The following is a 21,308-nucleotide window of genomic DNA, read 5'->3' as shown; positions in this document are numbered from 1 at the left end:
TCTAAATTTTCATTACAGTTTTTTTCATATATATCCACAGTTTGAACTGATAGAAAATTGTGCGTGTGCATTTATTTCCAGGATTTTATATCAATAGTATATATACTTCATAAAAATAATTAGAAAGTCTTTTGTTCTCTGATGTTCTGGAACATGTTATTGAAATGGTATTATACTTTTCTGTCTTTGGATATAGTGTTTCTGTAATTTTTTTCTAGACTATGAATCTTGGGGATTTAATTTTATCTTTAATTGTGTATCTCTGTGTGTGGGTATGTGTTTGTATGTATGTAAGTATGATGCCCATGGAAGCTAGAGAAGGGTGTTGCATCACTTGGTTCTGGAGTCACAGGTGGTTGTAAATGGCTCAATGGGAGTTCTGGGAACAAAACTCTGGTCCCCTGGAAGAGAAGCAAGTGCTCTTAACTGCTGAGCCATAGCTCAAGTCTCTAACCTACAATCTTTAAAAGAGTTAACTTCGTGAAAGTCAAGGAAAGATTGAAATTGTTACAGACTGAATGAGAGTTAAGAAACATGATATCCAAGCCCAGGAGTTTCTGGACTGTTACATTTTATAATAAAAGTCCTTGTCAAAAGAAGCTGAAATTTATATGCAGGAAAGATGGCAGTGACACAGAAACACTGACTGCTTGATGTTGATGGCTGCACATGGCCAAGGAGAAGGATATATTTGTTACAGACCTTATATACCACAGACACACAGAAATGACAAGTGGGAAAAAGGGCCTCTTGTGAGAAATTTACTCTGAAATAATTTAGAGAGCCAGGAGTGATGTTATATACCTGTAACCCCAATCCTCCAGAAGATGAGGAAGGAGGATCACAAGTTCAAGGCTAACTGGACTATGTAGGGGTTCCAGGCCAGACAGGCTACATATTAAGAATCTGTATAATGATGATGATGATAATGATAAGATCAATAATAACTAGTATTATTTAAAGAAAAAAAGATTTATTTCATTTTTAACTTGCTTGAAAATTTGAGGTTGCTTCCAAAATTAAAAATGAACTATATATGTAAATATACATATGAAATTATAATCTATATTTAGAAGAAACAAATCAATATAAACAAAGCCAGAGATGGGAATTAGCAAATAAAGATTTAAAGAATAAATAATAATACCTTTCCCCACCAATTTTAAAAAATTGATTGAAACAGTAACCCACAGTTATAGAAAGCATAGTGAGTCCTAATCAGGACAAATCAGAGAAAACCACACCCAGCTCTTTGAAAGAACACCTAAAAACTAAAATTAAAGAAAACATTATTTTAAAAAGTTCAATGAACATACACATTATATACGAGAGAAAAATGTGAAATTCAGGTGGCTTCTCACTATAAGCTTTAGGGAGAAATTATTCTATACCATTATCGTCTGCTAATGAAATTATACTTATCTAAAAACAACACCATACATTTGTCATTTAAACAGAAAAAAGTTGAGAAAGGTAGTTCAAGGTGTATGTCTTGTGTCTGTCTATCTGACTATCTGTATGCTCATATATGTGTGAATTTGTAGGGAAGTCAGAGGTCAATGTTAGATGTTTTTCTCAATCACCTTCTGCTTTTAGGTATTGAGACCAGGTCTGTTATGGAGGCTGGTGGTCGCTGAGCTGACTAGACTGCCTGTCAGGAGCCTCCTGCCTCCATCTCCCTAGTGCTGGTATTGTGGTACCTGCAGCAATGCCTAGCTTTTTATGACAGTGTTAGGAACCCAAATAGAGGTAATTGTCCTTGCCTGGCAACTACTTTACCAACTGAGCTGTCTCCCCAGCCCCAGAAGACATTTTTTTTTAATGCCTGAAATATATTAGCAACCTTGGGTTAAACGTACAATGAAGACGACTTTCAGAAATAAAGGTGTGTTCGCCTAAATAAAGCCAGACACAAGTTTTCATCGCTCAGTCACCCCATGAGGATGCTAACGAATGAGCACTACAAGCTGAAGGGACGTGCAACCAGATGGAGTTCAGAGCCACAGGAAGGAGTACACACAGTGGTGGGCTGTATGATGATGTTTTGGTTAAAAAGTTAATTAGCTTTTAAATGCAAAAATATCATGGTGTAATTGTGTAACACAGTTACTAAGAGGGCAAATAAATGTAATTAAAAGTGGGTTGAGAAACTAGGGCACTCAGAAACACTCAGTTAACTTAAGACAGGAAATGAGGAGCACAGGAACACGAACAACAGGGAACAGATGGAAAAGGAATAACGAGAGAATTAAAGCAAACTGTATCAACAACACTTTAGTTAAATAAAAAAACGACTTGTAAGTTTCTGTTAAAATTTACCATTAATTATCTTTTAGTAAAGCTGCTATTAGTCCTAACAGCTGTATACCCAAATCACCACACAGACACTGGGATTTATTTAATTAACCTAGAACACAATGCTGGGCAATAGTTGTTCCATCCTAAACCTCCAAGCCCTCATAGTTTTCTAACATTTAGATTTCACCCATTATACTTGCTTTTAGTGATATACTAGGTCCAGTCCATCTCTCCACATCGCTCCAAGATCTCTCCTCCTGCCTGTTTCTCCTAGCTCTGCCCCTGCCCTTTTGCCTCCCACTCTTTTCCTGTCCTCTGGCTCCTCCCCTCTTTCCTGCTTCCTTTCCTTTGCTCAACATTGTGGCTAGTTGCTTTATTTTGGCATGTTTACACAAAGTTGAGGCAGGTGATGCTTAGAATAAGTATCACGATGCAATGTCCAGATTGAAACCAGAGAGTAGGGGAGAGAAATCAGCATTTGAATGAACAAGAGTAAGGTGTATACATTTCAAAAGAACATTATACCAACAATGACTCAACACTAAAATAAGACTGAGGTGATGCGATTTATGAGGGAAGCACTTGATTTATAAATTTATTTTATTATAAAATAGTTATTGATTGATTCAAGACAGAGCTGCACTGTGTGGCCCAGGCTAGCTTTGAACTCTTGGCCCTCCTGCCTCAGTCTTTTTATTTTTTATTTTGGGCTCCATGTTGTCTCTGACTTCCTTTTTACTAACAACTGCATACAACATATTTCAATATTCTTTACCTTTCTCTAACTTCTTCCAGATCATACTCACCACCCTATTCATCCAACTTCATGTTCTTTCTCTCTCTCTCAAACCTAGGAAAAACAAAACAAAGTCAAAACAAACACATTTTTAAAAATAAAATCAATAGGATAAAAAAATACTAAAACAAAACAAAAAGCATACACAGAACACACGGAGTCCATTTTGTGATGTCAAACTATTTCTGAGCATAGGGCCTGCTCTAGAGTTTGGTTGATACCCCACTGGAGAAAATTGGTATTCTGTTTCCCAGCAGGTAAAAGTTGCAAGGAGCTTCTTGGTAGAAGATAGGTCTCATATCCACTTCTCATTCTCAGCTCTGGAATTTTGTCTGATTTGAATCTGTGCAGGTCCTGTGTGTGCTGTCCCAGTCTCTGTTAGTTCATCTGTGTACCAGTCCTGTTGTGTCTGGAAGATGACATTTCCTTGAAATCATCCCACAAAATCTGGCTCTTACAGTCTTTCTACATCCTTTTTCTGGATAGGCCCCCCAGCAGTGACAAGAGAGGTTCAGTAAAGATATATCACTTAGGACTCAGTTCTAACGTCTCTCTTTCAGCATACTGTCCAGCTCTGGATCGCTTTGTTAGTTGCCATGCACTACAGAAAGAAGCTTTTATGGTGGGGGTTAAAAGATGCCCTGATATATGGGTATAAAAATATATCATCAGGAGTCATTTTACTGCTACATTCCTTTAGCAGAATAACAGCAGCAGGTTCCCCCCTAGGCCCATGACCTGTTTCAGTCTTCCTTATACTGAGATTGCAGGTGTGAACTGCCATGCCCAGTTCAGAAACGCACTCTGTGTTCTGACACCATGACAGGTTAAAGATGAGGGAAGAGTCAGATACTTATACAGATGCGGAACATGAGAAAACTATAGAAATAAAGGACCAGAAGATGAATCTAGCAATGCATGTAGGTGGACACTACAGGCTGAACTGCTTCTCACAAGGCTCTCCTGCTGAGGTCTTAGTCTACAGTGTGACTGGTTTTGGAGACAGCACTTTGCAGGAGGTAGTTAAAGTAATAAGGATGAGGTTCCCAAACTACTGAACAGTATGAGAAAAAGGAAGAGATCTTCCTTTGCCCTCATCCACAGAGGAAAGATCTGGTGAAGACCTAGCAAGAGAGTGGCTATTTAATCCAGGCGATGGTAGCACCCACCTTTAATCTCAGTGCTAGGGAACAGAGGCAGGTGGATCTCTGAGTTGGAGGTCAGCTTGGTCTACAGAATTCCAGGATGGCCAGGGTTACATAGAGAAACACCATCTTGAAAATTGACTTTCCCTTCCCCCGCCAAAACTGCTTATTTATGAGCCAGGGGGAGGGAGAAGTTACCAGAAACCAACTGTATTAGCCTTTGGTTTTGGACTTCCAGCCTCTAGAATTGTGAGAAACAAGTTCCTACTGTGGAGCCATCCTGTCTGTAATATTTTGTTATGACCTACACAGATGACTGACACTTATGATAAAGGGGTCAGTTTGCTAAAAACATCTCAATTCTAAATGTGAGCGTATCTGTCTCAGTCACTTTTCCAGGTGCAGTGACAAAACACTGTGACGATAGCAACTTAAGGGAGAAAGGTTTTATTTTGGCCCAGCACAACGGGGAAGGAACTTGAGGCAGCTGATCACTTTGCACACACAGCCAAGAGGAAGAGCAATGCTTGTGCTCCGCTAGCTTTTTCCTTTTTGTGTGTAGTTCAGGACTCGAGCTTGTAAGATGGAGCCACCCGCTTGTAGGATGGGTCTTCCCACCTCAGCGAACCTAACCAACACAGGCACTCATAGGCAAGCTGGAGGTTGACTCCAACCCCACAGGTGTGTCTGGGGGCTTGGCAACCAGGTGAGTCCAGATCCTGTCAAGGTGTCAGTCAATACAACCACCACAATACCTAACAATAGCGTTGCAGAATACACATAGGAAAAGAAAAAGATAGAAGCAAGTAAAGTAAGGAAGAGAGTAAACGGGATGGCTCCTGTTTCCTTTGATGTGGAATGAAACAGGGTTGAGCATTCCTAATTAAAACAAAAACAGAAAACAAAGACAAAACAAACCCTCTAAATCTAACCTACTCCAAAAAAGTCTGAAACGGAGACTGCTACATATAGACCATTTTATACTTGGCCTCACAGTAAAAATGAAGGCATATTACAAGTGTACTTAGGATCTACGGATAATGAAACAGGTATTAAACACAAACAGATATCATGTTTAGACATGAGCCCATCCCGAAGTGTCTCACGCTAGCTATCTGCAAATATTCAAAACAGTAAAAAAAAAAAAAAATCGCCATTATTTTGGGTAGGGGTTGTTCAATCTTCAGTCAGAAACCAAAATCTATGCTGTTACTCAAGTGTGGCTATTTCAAAGCCCTCTTAGTGGACATTTATATGTGTGTGCATGTACAATACACATGTGTACTCTAAAGCATAGTATTATGGTCACCGTTTGGCTGCTATAGAAAGGTACTAGATTTGGTAGCTTCAGTAAGAGAGAATGAGGCTGGAAGTCCAAGTTCAAGGTACAGACTCTGTGTCCTATGAAAATTCTCTCTTAAAATTTTTTTTAATTGATTCTTTGTGAATTTCACATCATGCACCCCAATTCCACTCGTCTCCCTGTCCCTTCATATCTACCCCCTGCTCTTGCAACCATCCTTCCCCCCAATAAAATTAAAGAACCCAAACCATTCAACCAACCAACCAAGAAAACCAAACCAAACCAAACCCCAAAATTTCATCACGGAAGCTGTCGTGTGTCACACAATCACCAATTTGCTTTCTGTCCCCATTGATTTGCTCTCTGAGGATTTCTTTCTTTCTTTTTTAAAATTTAACTTTTTGTTGTTTCTTTGTGAATTTCACACCATTCACCCCAATCCCACTCATTTCCCCATCCCTTCACACCCTCCCTCCACTCTTGCTAGCTCGCTCCCAAAAGGAAAAAAAAAAAATCTTGTTGTGGAAGCTGTAGTATGTGAGTGTGTTCCTACCGTATACCCTTTGTCCGTCCACATTTCTTTTTTAACTTTTTAATTGATTCTTTGTGAGTTTCACATCATGCACCCCAGTCCCATTTATCTCCCTGTCCCTTCATATCTGCCCTTAGGCCTTTTGAGCTCCCCGTAAAAATAAACAACAAATAAACAAGCCCTCAAGGTATAGAAAACTTCTCATGGTGTCACAGCGTGTCCCACAGCGCATCCCTCTGTCCACACATCTTCACTTGCAAATGTTGATTGCAATTGATCTGGTTCAAGCTCTCTGGCTTCTGTGACACCGAAACTATTGGATCCTCATCAGGACTCCTCCTGGGTTTCCTGTTGTTGCCCTGTGTCACGGAGATCCTGCAGCTTTGGATCAGCAGGCCTGGACCTTTCATGAGTCCCACAGGGGCCAACGCAGAATCCTGGATCCGGCTCCGAGTGGCAGCTGAAACGGTCAGCGCACTGGCTCTCCTATATTCTCATCACCTGGGTGAGCACTCCAGCATTTGTAGCTCTGCGCTCTGCAGGTGCTGCTCTTCTTCCTGGGCTAGGATGCTGCTCTGGGAGTCACAGAAACTCACACGGTGGTCCCCTCTCTCAAAGGAAGAAGGCAGAGGCCCACTGGCACTTACGTTTGTTGCTGGCTCTATTGATGGATGCTGTAATTCACCATTTCCCAAGGAGCAAGAACAGCAACTGCCTTAGCATCTCCAGTTCTGCCTCACTTCAGAGAGCACAAACTGCTCGGCTTCTCTTCATCTTCCATTTCTCCACCACTTACTTACTTGCTTGCTTCTTTCTCTCCCATCACTCTACCTACTGAGGCCATGGTGTTGTCTTGGCACTTCCCAGTGCACCGCACCCCCCCCCCAAGTTCTCTTCTTGGTTGTCAGTTGGTTGTCTTTTGCCCTCATGTTATTGAACTTGGGGGCCAAGTCAAGGCTACCTGTCATCAATAAGCCAATTAAAAGAGCCTAATTAAAAGCAAAAAGAAGAAAAAAGAGTTATTCAATGTCACCACTCTGGGTAAAGATCCAAGCAAACTCTTCTGGTCATGAAGTGAGATCAAAGTTTGTGCACATCTAAGCAGTCCTGGTCAAGCCGTGGTCTTGCTCATCATGGACTCATCATTGTCTGGGCCTCAGTCTCATCCTGTAAGGTGGTCTCACAAGTCCTTAGAACTGTGTGAAATCTGTTTCCAGAGATGAGTTCTCCCTTTTGACTGGTACCCTTTTGTTCCCCCAGAATAAAATTCCTGGGAAAATTTTCATTTCTTTAGGGTCCGTTGTTTCAATAGTCTGATAGATTGAGACACCATTTTCTCCTTAGAATGTCTCCATTTCTGCTGGGTCAGTTAAACTAGCAAGATTGGAGCAAGCTGCAAATTGCTTCTTTTTATAAAGACAGTAATGCCATCATGAGGTCCTCCCTTCACCATCCAATTAAACCTAATTGTCTTTCAAAGCCCTATCTCCTACTACTATCCTATTGGAGTGAGAGTTTCCGTGTATGACCTTTGGATGGACACAAGCATACAGGCCATAGCAGTTTCTCTCTCTCTCTCTCTCTCTCATACACACACACACACACACACACACACACACATGCGCATACACATCTACAATTGTTCTTACATATCTATATATTGAAAAGTGAGATACCAGTATCTCCCATTACAAAGTTTCTTTTCTTTTCTTTTCTTTTCTTTTCTTTTCTTTTCTTTTCTTTTCTTTTCTTTTCTTTTCTTTTCTTTTCTTTTCTTTTCCCTGTATTTTCCACATCTATCTCCTTGGGAGACACTGGGCTTCCCATTCTTAGTATATTGCTTCTTTGTTGTGTTAATCCCGAGATTCACTGGGGAAAAAACAAAACCACTTTGGGCTAAATTTAAAGCAAGCTTTATTAAGTATTAAATACCGAGCAAGAGATGGACTTCTGTCAGGACCATTCTCTGGAATTTCCCAGCTGAGAATGGTCTTGAGCAACATGTTGAGGGGGTTTATAAGGACAAACCTATAGGCCCTGGTGCTTTCCCATGAGGCTTCGCTATTTTTCAAGAACTATAATTCCCAACATTCCAAGAAGCTACTTGGTTCCTGGGCATGTGGCTCTTACAGGCTAATTTTGGGCATTACATTCCCACGTGGATTTGCCTCTCAAGTCAAATCTTTGACCCTGTGTTAGGTACTTGTTTATTCTTGGATCTATTAACCATCAGACTTACCATCTGTTGAGACCTGCTTTAGTCTTTAGCCTAACTATAGGCATTTTGTCTTTGGGTTCCATCTTAATCATAACCTGAAATTAAGTTCAAGTTCCCAGGTTCTGCCTCCCAGTGATTAATAGGTTGGCACTCTGTAAGGTCAGAATAACCTCTTATTTTGTTATGTCTCTATGGATTTGTTACTTTGTTACCTTGTTACCTCGACATCCTGTAAAGTCCCCAACTGCAACCCCACTTAGGACCAATCAAATGAAAGGTCAGTTAGAAATGCTCTGTCTAGTTAGTCAAAATGATGTAATGCTGCCCTCCCCTTACTTCCTACATCTAGTTAACTGGTTGTTACCTGATTGTGGTTTTGTTACCTGGTTGTTACTTGGTTGATGTTTTCTTATAAAAAGCCTGTCTTAGAAGCAGACTAGTGTCACAGATAGGTGCCGAGTCCTTTCTGTAGTCCTGATCATGATCAGTCTTGGGGTGTGTGTCCACTAAGCCATCAATAACTGACTGAGATCAGTGTCTGAGTGGTTTGTGGGGCTATTCTTGGACTATAACACTATGCAGAAGGAGCCTGGAAATAGACGGCGCACCTGTCATTTATTTTATCTCAGGTTCCCTTTTTGTAATGTTTCTTGAGTACATCCAGATTATAGCCCTGAATGGTTTGTATAGAAATAAATTTTGCAAGCCATTTAATACCTTCTTTGTTCTATATAAATCAGGTAAAGTGTCCTATCATATTGTAGAACTATTTTAATTAATGAATCTACCAGTTGATGAGTCTGGGCCTTTTTTTTTTTTTTGTGATACAAATTGGCTTATAGGTAGTCATTTTGTCCCCTATGCCAAGGAGTTTTCTTTTGACTTAGCATTTTCAGTCTGCTGGGCGAGGGGAAATAGACAGCGTATTCTCTTTTATAATTACTCCTGGCTGACATTAGGGGATGTTGCCAGGGCCCAGGAAGGCTGAAACGCTAGTCAAAGGCTGGGCATGTTCAGAAGCATTGATTAGCAGATCCAACTGGAGAGGAAGGGAACAATCACATAGGCTGTCAGCCTATGTGATTATATCAGCTTTCAGCAAGTCCAGAGCTCAGCAGTTTGCAGTCTTGCAGGTGATCCCTGAATGGATTCTGTCAGCCAACTGAAAGTCTGTTGAGGCAAATAGAAACTAGGGGCAGAAGTTAAAATTTCCTAGTAACGGGGGAAGGGGAGGAACACCGGGACCAGGGGTAACTTCCATTCTCAGGAACAGGCAGGTGCAAAAACTCAGGCTGTGCCCCATGGCAGGTGGGTCCAAGTCTTATGACTTCTTTGAGTTCCTGAAGCTTACGTGAATTTTTAGTTTATGAAAGGAGATATTAGTAGCATTACCATTTTATTGTAATTCACATTGTAGAAAAAGCAGTTAACAGGTGTCTGTAAAACAGCACGGGTAGGCTCCTATCTTTGAGTCTTAGTAAGGACTACAGCTTTAGGTTAAAAAGGATAAACGCTTTTATCTTTCCAGAAGTCCAAGTATATAGATTGGACAAAGATATTTTAGCCAGATAAAAGGCATCTCTAAGTCTACATCTAGAAAACAAACAAACAAAAAACAAAGAAAACGAACTCAAAATCCTGAGCTTGTGACTGAGTAGTTTGAAGTCAGTGATCTATCAAATCTTGAACTTCTGAACTATCAGGGCAATAACAACATAGAAGGGGAAAGAAATCTGAAACATTCTTTATTTCTACATATCTTAAATCATTTTTGAAACCTTCAGAACTTGCTTAAGTTTTTATATCCTCAAACATTTATATATCTCAGAACAGTTTTAAATCTAATCATTTAGTTATTATTGAAAGCAGTCATGGCAAAACATGTTTCTGTAGTGGAAAGTTACATCTGAAACCTGTTTGTCCTTTAATATGAAGCCTGTGGGCAAGGCGAACCTGTTTGTTCTCTTTTAATAAGAGACCTAGTAGTTTTAGCCAACCAATGAACTGGGCAGGTGGGGCTTCCTGGTTAATTTTGGGCATTACGGTTGTAGTACTCATTCTGCCGATACCTCCATTTTTGCACTATCAGTTCCTTCCATCTTTTCAAAGACACCCTTACGATGAGTGCCTTCTTAAAGACCATAAATGCAAATTTAGCAGGGTCACTGTATTTTCATTTGCTAAAGTTGAAGAGCCTCGTGGTTTCATCCCTGCCCCATCTCCAACCCCTAGGCCTCCAGTGTCTGTTCAGTCCCAGTTTTCTCTTTGGCCAGCATGGCTTGCCTTTCCTTCCCCAAACAGGCCTTGATTTTTAGAAAGCTCCCCAGTCACCTTGCCATTGTTTAGCTGCGTCTATCTCCGTTGCCTTCTCAGAGTACCAGCTGGCATCATCAAACCTCTCCATCATTCTTTTCCTCTTTCTGCAATCCCACAATTCCACCCACACCATGGAATCCCAGTCTCCCAACAGTCATCCTGGGGCTTCTTGAGCTCAGGTGGCCAAGATCTGCAGGCCTGCACAGGGCACCCACGCCCACAAGGGGGTAGTGTCCACACACACAGAACTGCCTGGGAGGCCCGAACAGAGGAAGGCAGATGCCAGATCTCGGTAGACAGTGCAGACGTGCACAAGGGCACGTGCTGGCCCCAGACCAGACCGGGAGTATGCAGGACCCTGCATGTCACAACGTGTGGCTTCAGGTGTCAGACCTCAGCCAGTCATTCCAACTTCCGGACCTCTGTCTTACGTTATCCCTGGCAGTCTGTGACCCTTTGTCCATGGCAGGAAGCTTAGCAGTTTGTCTTCCTTACAAAGCCCGCTTATTTAGGGGCGTTAAGGACCCCCGGCCATCCATGTCAGGTGGGAAGCAGACTGGGGGGGGAAACAGTGGGGATGGAGCCTTGTTTGCCTTTCTTCTTCTCCGGGCAACGCTTTGATTTCTAGACGTTTGCAGTTTGTGAAAGTTTGCATTTCAAAATAGTCTGACTCTTAGCTCGGGCAAGCCTCTAGTGTCTTTGAGCTTCTCCATGCGCTGTGAGGGATCTGGGTGGGACTTCCCATCCAGCTGCCCCTCACTGGAAAGCAGAGAAACCAGAGCACCATGCCTCAGGGCCAGGCCTCTTACAAAATACTAACTGCATGCTCTCTCTCAGCTTTGTCGAGGCTTGGTCCTTTTTATCTGTGGAGCCGCCATTTCCTCATTAACGGCTTCGAAAGGCTCAGCGCTCTTCCCATGAATCACTGAGTCTGAATTGGCTACAGCAGGTGGGGTGTGTGAAGACTCACCGGGGACCCAGTAAGGTGCTAAACCAATTCCAGCTTCCTTCACAGATTAATTAGTGCTGTAACCCATCAAGCCTTAGGCTGCTTCCTCATTGTTCTGGGGTCAGCAGCGCTATGGTTATCACTCTTGGGAGAGACCTCTTTGGGATCCCGGCTCTTACTCAGGGAGGCTCAGGGGAGATCGATTGTTTCCTGGTGGAGGCTTTCACTATCCCTAAAATAGTGCTGGTCCTCTGTCTCTGTGTCCTCTGTCTCTAGGTGGAGGGGTGGAGAAGTTTTGTCTTGTCCCATAAGAAGTCTCCTCTTCCTGGTCTGTCACATTTGTCATTTTCTGCCCTCCCTGTGTTTGGAGCTGCTTTGGCCTCAGCGCCTACATGACCACTGCAATCCTTTGGAAACCTGTTTCTGGAGGCCGGCGCTGAAGGGAGAAAGCAGTGGTGGCTTTCCTCCCTCACGCTCTTTCCCGTGGAAGCTAGAGTTCTTTAAGGCCCAGTACTGTCCTTCTCAGCAGTACCCAGGGAAGACAGGACTGTGTGATGTGTCTGGAATCAACTTCCTCTGAAATTAGTTGGCGTGGGAGTGACAGGAGTCATTCAGTGATGAAATGAGCTAATTCAAGTCATGTTAAAGTATTTAAATGCAGGTTTATTGGTAGCGGCTCTTAGCAGGTTCAGGAATCCTAAGGAACAGGGCCAGGGAAGCAGCCATGCTGGGGGAGACAGAAAAATAGAAGAAGAGAAAGTGTGTGTGGGTGGGGAGGGGGTGAAAAAAGAGAGACGAGAGGGAACCAAAATGTTGGATTATATAGTGAGTAGCCTCTGGGGGAGGGAAAGCCCTGCCACTGGGCTGGAGAGTTCAGGGTAGAGGGCGGGTTATGCCAGCTGTGGCCTGTAATAGGTAGGGAGTGGGGGATTCTGGGAGAACCTGGAGGTCAGGTCCACCTTGGTTCAAAAGGGACCTCAGCTGCTTGTCCCTGGTCTGGAGCCGAACAGGGAGTAGCAGAGCTAATGGGTTTTAGGGACCATGGTCCTTGGATGGAGTGTCTCAGCAGTGACCAGAGGAACATGGCTATGCCAGGTCATTTTTCCTGTGGCATCCTGAGAGAGAGGCTGTGTTCACATCCCCTTGGTGACAGTCTGAATTCCTTGACAGACAGGGACAGGGACAGTGGGACAGGGACATCTCATTTATTTTAAAGAAATAAGTGTGTGTATAAACACACACACACACACACACACACACACAAGTGTAACATTCATTGTGCATATGTATAATATATATTTCTCCCACACCAAGATTCAGTGTGTTTCAACTTTTAGGCCTGCTTCTGAGTTCCCTGCAGCACACTCATACAGCATGCTGCACAGGGCGCATGCTCACTGAGCCTGTCACCCTACCCTGCTCATCTTCCTACTCAACTTTCCCTGTTGTTTTGGTCTTAAGTCTCTGGGTCTTGACAGGGAGAGTCCAGGGCCAGCTTGAGGTTGGCATGGCAACACCCCAGCTTGCCTGGCCAAGGCTTTCTGGAGGGAATGAATATAGTAAGAACCTCAGTGTCCCTGATGCTTATGTACTGCTGAGCAGGGTCTAGGCCCTTCCTATGTTACCCATGTCATCATGACAGCTAAGAGGTCAATACTGTACAGCACTATGTCCATTTTGCAACTAAGGACGCTGGACTAGGGGACAATCAGGGTACTATGGTTTGAAGAGGGAGAAGGGTCCAGCCTTCCAGCTGTGGCCTCTGGTCCCTCCCTGTTGACACAGGTAGCAGAGTGGGTCCCATATTTACCCTGGCTGGCCATTCAGCTGAGTTGGTTAAGTGAGTTCTTGGAGTCAGAATGCCTGAGTTGAAATCCAAGCACTGCTACTTTGTACCTGAAAGAGCCGGTGCCTTTCAGGTGACTTCAGAGTATCAGAGATCATGTGGATTTCTGTAGCAGCCCTTTCTTGTCCATTCTATCTTGTTCACCTGCAGGGCATTTTCTGGGAACACCCAAGAGAGTTCCTTCTGGCCTGCTCAGCCTCCTCTCTCCACACTCCCTGGAGAGATGGCTGGATTCAGGGTGATCTACAGTTAGCTCTGGGACCCCAGGCAGGGTGACTGGGCCTAGCCCGGTAGCACAGGTGGCACCAACTACAACCCAGGCTGAGGACTGGTATGTGGCTATAGTTTGTCCTGGAGGAAGGACGTCTCTCTTTGATTGGATATTAGGGGGAAAAGGCATGGGGGAAAGGATGCTATTTATTATTGCCCCCGCCAATGTCATATGACCCTGAGGGTCAGGCCATATGGGAGAATTCCCAGTCAGGGAGGGAGGAACCAGTGGAACATGCCATCCGTGACATGTGGCAGGGCATGACATGTCCCTGTCATATCCTCAGCTCTTTGGCTGCCCTGTGACTCAGGTTCCAGGTCAGTTTCATCCTGGGTTCACATGGGGACCAGAACCACAGTGCACGTGTTGGGGCTGCCCCTGTGGAAAGGACCAGGCCTTTGCCTTGTGGGGCCTGCAGGCTGCCCATACCCACAGTTTTGTTTTCCATATGTTCTTCCCAGAGAAGATGCCAGCAGCTTGTGGAGGCTGTGGTTCTGCTGGAAAGCCAGGGCCTGGGCCAGGAAAGTTGATTTTTCTCTTCCTGAGACCAGAATCTGCTGAGGGCTGGCAACCGACTGGGAAACCTTTACCCGCGCTGTCATTGTGGACTCCAGCAAGCAGTCTCTGGGGAGGAAGGAAATCTTTGCAGAGGCCAATATGGGCTCACATATGGCTGGGACCAAACAGAGGGGGCAGGTTGCTGGAGGGGATGGGGCTGAGTTATCCCACAGTAGTGGAAACGATGATGAGAGTCACACTCAGCAAGAGAAGGACATGGCCCAGAGTGGGGAGGCAGTGGAAGTGTTGGTGGAATCTGGAAGGGGACATGGTAGCCCTTTCTGAGTGGAAAGCACGGTTGGAACAGGAATTAAACTTTAAAGGAACAGCGGTGGCTCATGCCCCAGAGTTCAAAATGATGGCTCAGAAAGGTAGACTCCATTTGGGGAGTGAAGAGGGCTCAGGTCAGGAAATGCTGTCTGTATTCTCACTTTCTCTCTGGGGGCTTCACTGGAATAAAGATCCTTGAGGGTAGAGGTTTCTTTAAATTCCAAAAAGTTTGATTAATAATTCAAGTGCAAGAAGATGAAACATCTTAGAGATAGGAGCTCTGTCTTCCTTCTTTATCTGTTCTGGGGTTCTAGAAATGCTTGACAATGGAGCACTTTGGGTCATGCCATGCAGTGATCAAACTGAGGGGGCTTCTTCCTGGGAAAGGGGGAGATAAAAATTAAAGTTTCACTGTGCTGGGGCAAGGCAGGCTGGTAGCCCTGTGACTCCAGATCGTGGTCCAGGTAAGAGAAAGCAGGATCAGGGTGGGTCCGTCCCACCTGAAACTCTAGAGAAGGTGGCCCTTGTAAATTCAGGAGGCCTAAGATGTTGTGATCTCAGAGCAAACAGAAGAACAAGAGCAAGACAAGGGCTTTCAAAATGGCTACCATGCTGAGGGCTCTCAAGATCGGTCCAAGGCAGCAGGAGGCAGCCATTGACCCAGGGCTACAAGAGCGGAGAAGCTGTGGCCCAAAATGAACTTTAGACTTTAACTGAGTTTCATGCTAGACCAGGGCAAGGTGAGCTGCTGGTGGCTGATGGGATATCAGAGATGGAAACAGGAGACCTTCTGACACTGGGAAGCAGAAAGGGCTCTGACATCAGCACAATGTTGGCGGACACAGGGTGGACGGGCTCAGAATGAAGATACTAGCTGTGAGGATAAGAAAAGCCTTAGAGAGTAGCTGTCCATGGCTTTCTCCAGTCTGAGTGAGACCTGGCTTTTCCTGAGTAGTTTAGAAGCAAGGGTGGCCTCCTAGGGAAGAACGGGTTTTCCTGTGTGACAGAATGGTTGGGAAAAGAGATGTAGGAAGTCATGTGACAGGGACCAATGAAACAGATATTCGGTGCTGAGGGCTTGCAGGAGCACGCAGGGAAAGCAGACAAAGATGATGGTACAGTCTTAGAAAGTGACAGTTGTCTTCCCTGGCTACAGGTGAGCTGATCTAATGACTTCTCACAACACTTGGTGATGGCGAGTCTGTGCGACTCCAAAGACCAGGTCCCAGAAAGCACTGGGGCCACCTTCTTGAACCATCATTTTGGATCATGTACTATGGGGGCAAACATTGCCATGTTATAAGAGGTATATGTGGCATCTGCTAAGTGTCACCCACATTTCACCCAAGTGAGTAAAGACACTCACAGGAGAAGGGGATCCTCCGACTCACCACGCCATCAGATGACAGCTCTGCTTGCATACTGCCTCAGCTTTGTGCTAGAACCATAAGCCTGAAATCCCAGCCAAACTGCTCTTGGGTTTCTGGCCCTCAGGTGAGAGGCTATTTGTTGTTCTGAAGTAGCTAGGTTCTGTGTATGTGTGAGGTTTGTTACCCAGCAACAGAGAGCTGATACGGCCACCCAGCAACAATGTGTTGAGTGGGCATTTGTTGTGGCTGGAATTAAAAATTGGAAGTTGACAGCATTTTGGTAGCAATCGAGCATGTGTCACGGCATGAGTGAAAACGAAGCCACACTGGGCTTTGAGATCCGTCTCTTGGTCACAAAGGACGACGCTTTCAAACTTCATTGGCTGTGGCCCTGTGGAGAGACCTCAGAGGATGGATGGAAGTGGAAGCCAGCTCAGTCAGGTTCCATGCAGACTCAATAGGAATGGCTGTACTCAGCCTGCTTCTAGCTTGGTGCAATGAAGAGCCATTTGTGGGGAAAAAAAAAATCAAAGCTCTGACTCTATAGCCTAATGTACCCCCGTGTTTTCTTCTGCTGAGGAAACTGAGGCTCAACAGACTTCTTAAGGGCAGGTAGCCTCAGACCTGGGTCTCCTGGGTCCTAGTCTAATGTCCACAGCACTGGGTCTCTTTGCCTCCTATATCCCCTAGACCGTGGGTCTAGGGGAGGGAACCTGGGGGAGGGATGCTATGTAGATCATGAAATAGCATTTCTGCCATTGGCATTCTGCACCCTTCCTATTAGCTATCAGGCACATACTGGGGAGCAGTAACTCTCCTCTTGGGGCAGGGTGATTGGGGTGCCTTCCCTGGGAAAGATGCTGGAGGCATCACTCCAGGCTCTGTTAGGCATGCGGCCAAACAACACCAGTTTCTCTCAGCCTCAGTTTCCTCAGCTGTGGAGGGGGAGTGAGGATTCTTCCTTCCTCGGGAAAGACTCCAGGCTCTGTTAGGCATGCGGCCAAACAACACCAGTTTCTCTCAGCCTCAGTTTCCTCAGCTGTGGAGGGGGAGTGAGGATTCTTCCTTCCTCCCTGACCGCTCTGTGATTCAGTCAAGGCTGTATGGGCCAGAAGGCTTGTCCCTAGTTCTGTGCCTGTATAGACGGAGCAGGAGCATCACTGCTGATTGAAGAACTCCAAGTCTTCAGGATACCTAAGGCGGAGTAGGGCCCTGGGAGATCCGGAAAGCCTTCACGATATGAATCTTCTGCTCTCTCTGAGCAAATCCAAGGCAGCTGGTCCGAACACTGGAGCTGCCAAACTTGCAATATCCTGGGCCCTCTGCCAGTCAGGATGTCCCCCTGGGTCTGATTTGCAGTGCAAATTGATGCTTAGTGCTTCCAAATTCTCTTAGCTCTCAAGCGTCCATTCTCCAGGCCCCAGCTCTGTCCCCTGTTCTGAAAGGCCCTCTCTTATTTCCTTATTATTGAAATCATAAGGAATGGGTGTTGGGGATCAGATAGTTGTGGACAGGAGAGTGAGCTAGCCCTGGAAGATGATTTGTGATCTCTTGACCCACCCAGTCCCTGCACAGTGACTGTGCTGCTCATGGTCTGACTTAGTTTCTTTCTTAGTTGCTTTGTTTGGACCCTTGGGACCCTCCCAAACTTTTTTCTCCTCTGACTGGCCTGTTGACCACTGTACTGTTGCTTTTTATCTCTATTACAAATGCATAGCCACTGGCAAACTAATTCCCACAATGCACTTGGCCACGAACACCATCTGAAGCTATGGTCTGTGGTCCAAGGATTTTCTCCCTCCATCGGGTAGACCCCTTCTATGTGTACATCCCACCCTCCATCTTTTGTGGGTAGAGAAGCGGCTCTCAGAAGAGGATCCGGCAAGCCCCCAGCTCTGGCCATTCCCGACCCCACACCGGGCTCCCTCCTGGGTCATCAGCCCCTCCAGCTGTAGGCTTGTTCTGAGGTTTGGAAGCTGTAGAGAGTTTCCCCTTGCCCCTGTATTTTCTTCTCCCACTTCTCTTTACTTGAATCCATTTGTAAGCAAAATACCATTTGGGATGTTGTGTTTATTTTTCCCTTGTTCCATGGGAAATTACTCAGAATGTATAAATATGTGTTTTCCTTAGAAAATAGATTCCTTTACATTTTGGGTTTGTGGTTCCTGAGGCAAGCGGGTCTGCAGACATGGAGGTTGCCAAGAGAGCTCATATCCGGGAGGCCCTTCAGCTTCAGGATGACACGATTCTTCTGGACCAGCCATTCTCTGGAAGCCCCTCAGCTTCTTGAAGCACCGAGACTGCAGCCTGGGCTGGCCAGATATCTCTCATCGCATTCTCCCCAGTTCTCCAAGATCCTGAGTCCTCCACGTAGGGGAGACAGGGAGGCAGGCCAGGGCATAGGGAGGTTCTTGTTGGTCTAGGAGGGCTGCATGAGGCTCTTCAGATCTGTGTTCCAATCCAGCCTTTGCCTCTTACTATCTGGAAATGTGTACAGAGCCCACAGGCTCCCAGTGCCTAGTTCCTTACCCCTGTAAAGCAGACATCTGTGCATAGGCTGCTGTGAAGTTGGAGGAGACTCCCACATGCAAGAAACAATCATGGCAGATCTCTTCTGTCCTACTCATTTCAGCCATTTCCTCTTAGTGGGCAAAGGAAGAGAGACAGGAGGGGGACAAAAGAACCAGGAAGTGACAGAAGCTCAGATGTCTACAAATACACTTGTCGTGTTTCCATATAAATGGAACAGTCTTCAGCCTTCAAGAGGATGGACATGTGTTGCCACATGGATAAACCTCAAACACATTCCGCTAAGTGAAACAAACCAGACATTAAAGGAGGAATGTTTGTCACCATGAACACGTGGTACCCAGAGCATTCAAATCCAGAGGTAGGACATGGAGGCATGACTGACAGGGCCTGCGGGGACTCTAGGAGGATGGACATTGTTCAGTGGGTGCGGTACTTCAGTTTAGGAAAAGGGACAAAGTTCTATAGATGAAAGACAGTGGTGATGTTTGCATAACCATTCAGATCAACTTCATATCACCTAAAAAAGATGATGATGGTAAACTTCATGACATTTATATTTTAATCTCTGGAAAAGGAAGATGGACATAAAATGCATCAATGATAAGAATGTAACTATAAGCAGCATACTCATATTAGAGTGTTTATCCTGGGGTGTGAAGGGATTGGTTCCCCGAGTTACCACAGGACAAGGGATAGGGTGCCAAATAACAACCGGGGAACAACATACGGAAGCCGTAGGGGCCCAGGGAAAAAAGAGCAGTGGCATTTGAGCTGGGCTTTGAAGGATAAGTAAGAGTTTGTTGTTTAGATTTACGGTGCAGGTCAAGTCAAAGGCCAGAGAGTGCAAAGGTAATTGGAGTTGAGTCACTCCAGTTCTAGGGTGGATGAGCAGCAAGAAGCCAGGGATGGAAGTGGGGATGGTTATGGAAGGGAAAGCTAGGGTCATGTTGTGAAGCCTTTGGAGCCCATGATGAAGGCTTCAGAACTGTGGGCCAGGTTAACAGCTGAAGCCTAAACTTCTGCTTCATCATATCCAAGAATACTGTCATGCTGGGCTGAAAGGATTATATTTTCTTCAAATGGGATGATTCCAGGTTTCAAGACCGACTGTTGGGGCAATATTGGGGGCATCCGAGTCTTTATTCTTTCTCATCCTTAAGGTGGTCATGAGTTCTAAGTGTTCTACATCTGGAGGCCTTTACCTTCCTGGGTCCTGTAGTACCCTGTTCTGCTTTTTCCAAGCCCTTAGGGTTGCCTCTTCCAGGAAGTTTTTCTGGGCTGAGCCAATAGCAGTCGGCTGGGTCATCCACCTGCTGTTAAGCTAAGCCCTCTTCCTCATAGGACAGGAGGGCATGGTGATGACAGCCCTACACTCCGAGGCCAGACCAGCTGGGCATGCTCAAACCCCAGCTCTGCTACTTAGCAGGTATGAGAACTTGGGTTCATAGTGGGCCGTCTGTGCCTCAGTTTACTTATATGTTAAGTGGAGGACTATGTCTCTGTGCCGATGACGACTCCTCCCTTCCGTGTTGTGCCTTGTGCTTACCCAGCTGTGTCTGGCCACCAGATGGGCTGTGTGTGGAATGGCCCCGGGTGAGCTCGGGGAAAAGCTAATGAGTTCTGAGCTCACCCACGTGCAGGCTGGGCAGGAGGCTCAACAGAGGTCACTGTGATTATCGGAAGGAAGGGGTGCAGGATGTCTGATTGCCTCTGGAATGGAGCGTGCCTGGTAACTCCTGACTGGCTCTCTTATTGCTCTCAGCTCTTGAAGGAGGCTCCACCCAGCAGCCTGCCTGGAGAAGCCCTACATTTACAGAGGCCACAGTTGGCAGGAGCAGTTCTGTTGTTCCAGAGTAGTATAAAGAACACACAGGTCCACATCTTGATGAACACAAAGGCAAAATGCATATAATCGAGAAACCGGAATGGAGATTCTCCCACTGAAACACGTGGGAAGGACAGTGCCTTGCCCCAGGAAAGGGAGGATAGAGACTTTTATTTGGGGAACCTCTGTTTATTCATCCAGGAAAACATAACAATCCTGAGCATGCTCAGTTAAGTACACTCCAGAGCATGCTCAGTTTAAGGTGCTAATTTAAGCTGGAAAAATGGCAGGTGTATTTCCAAGCTTGTATAGCTCAGGGAGCGCATGTCTGAAAGCTTAAAGGCAGGATAGAGCACTTTGGATAGAGCTTGCAAGATGAATCTCCTCCTGGGCATGCTCTGTTTTCTCTGGAAGTTTACCTGGAAGAAAAGGAAAGCCCTCTTTGAAGTATGTCATTATTGGATTTTCTCCCATAAAGGTTCCTGCCTAAGCTTGGTGACCAACAGAATCATCGTCTCCTGCCCTTTCCCAGAGCTGGCCTCACTGTTGATGAGGTTTGTGGGGTTTTCCTGGGTCCCGAAGTGCGTCACTTGCCCCATATATATGACGGTACATATATCTGGCATGAGTTAGGTGTCACTGTGTGCTGGATAGAATGCCAGGCCCTGGAGATATAGATCCAGCAGGCCCCTGCCTCAGGGGCCTGGGTGCTGAGTTTCAGGCCTGAACTTTCCAGCACTGCCTCCCTGCACTCCCCCGGCAGCCCTGAAGGGCCTTTCTTCAGAGAAATGCTATCCCCAAAGAGTGGAGACTGGGGTTCTCCCGTGTCACTTTGGAGATGTGGGGGCTTGGCTCACCAGTGTTTCCTATAAGGCCTTGGGTCAGTCGAGTACTTCCTGTAGGGGACAGCCAGAGTCCCTGCTCACTGGAGACCTCTTCCTGCAGCTCCAGTGGCCACCACGCTGTGCTGGGCATGGCTGGTTGGTAGAAGTCCTCCTTACTCCATGGCTTTTGGGATAGGCACAAAAGTTGCAGGGGACAAATGGCAGAGCCCCAGGGCCCTTGCCCAATGAGTGCCT

This window comes from Meriones unguiculatus, chromosome 15, assembly GCF_030254825.1.
Source record: "Meriones unguiculatus strain TT.TT164.6M chromosome 15, Bangor_MerUng_6.1, whole genome shotgun sequence".
Lineage (NCBI taxonomy): Eukaryota > Metazoa > Chordata > Mammalia > Rodentia > Muridae > Meriones > Meriones unguiculatus.
This window is presented reverse-complemented; position numbering follows the sequence as displayed.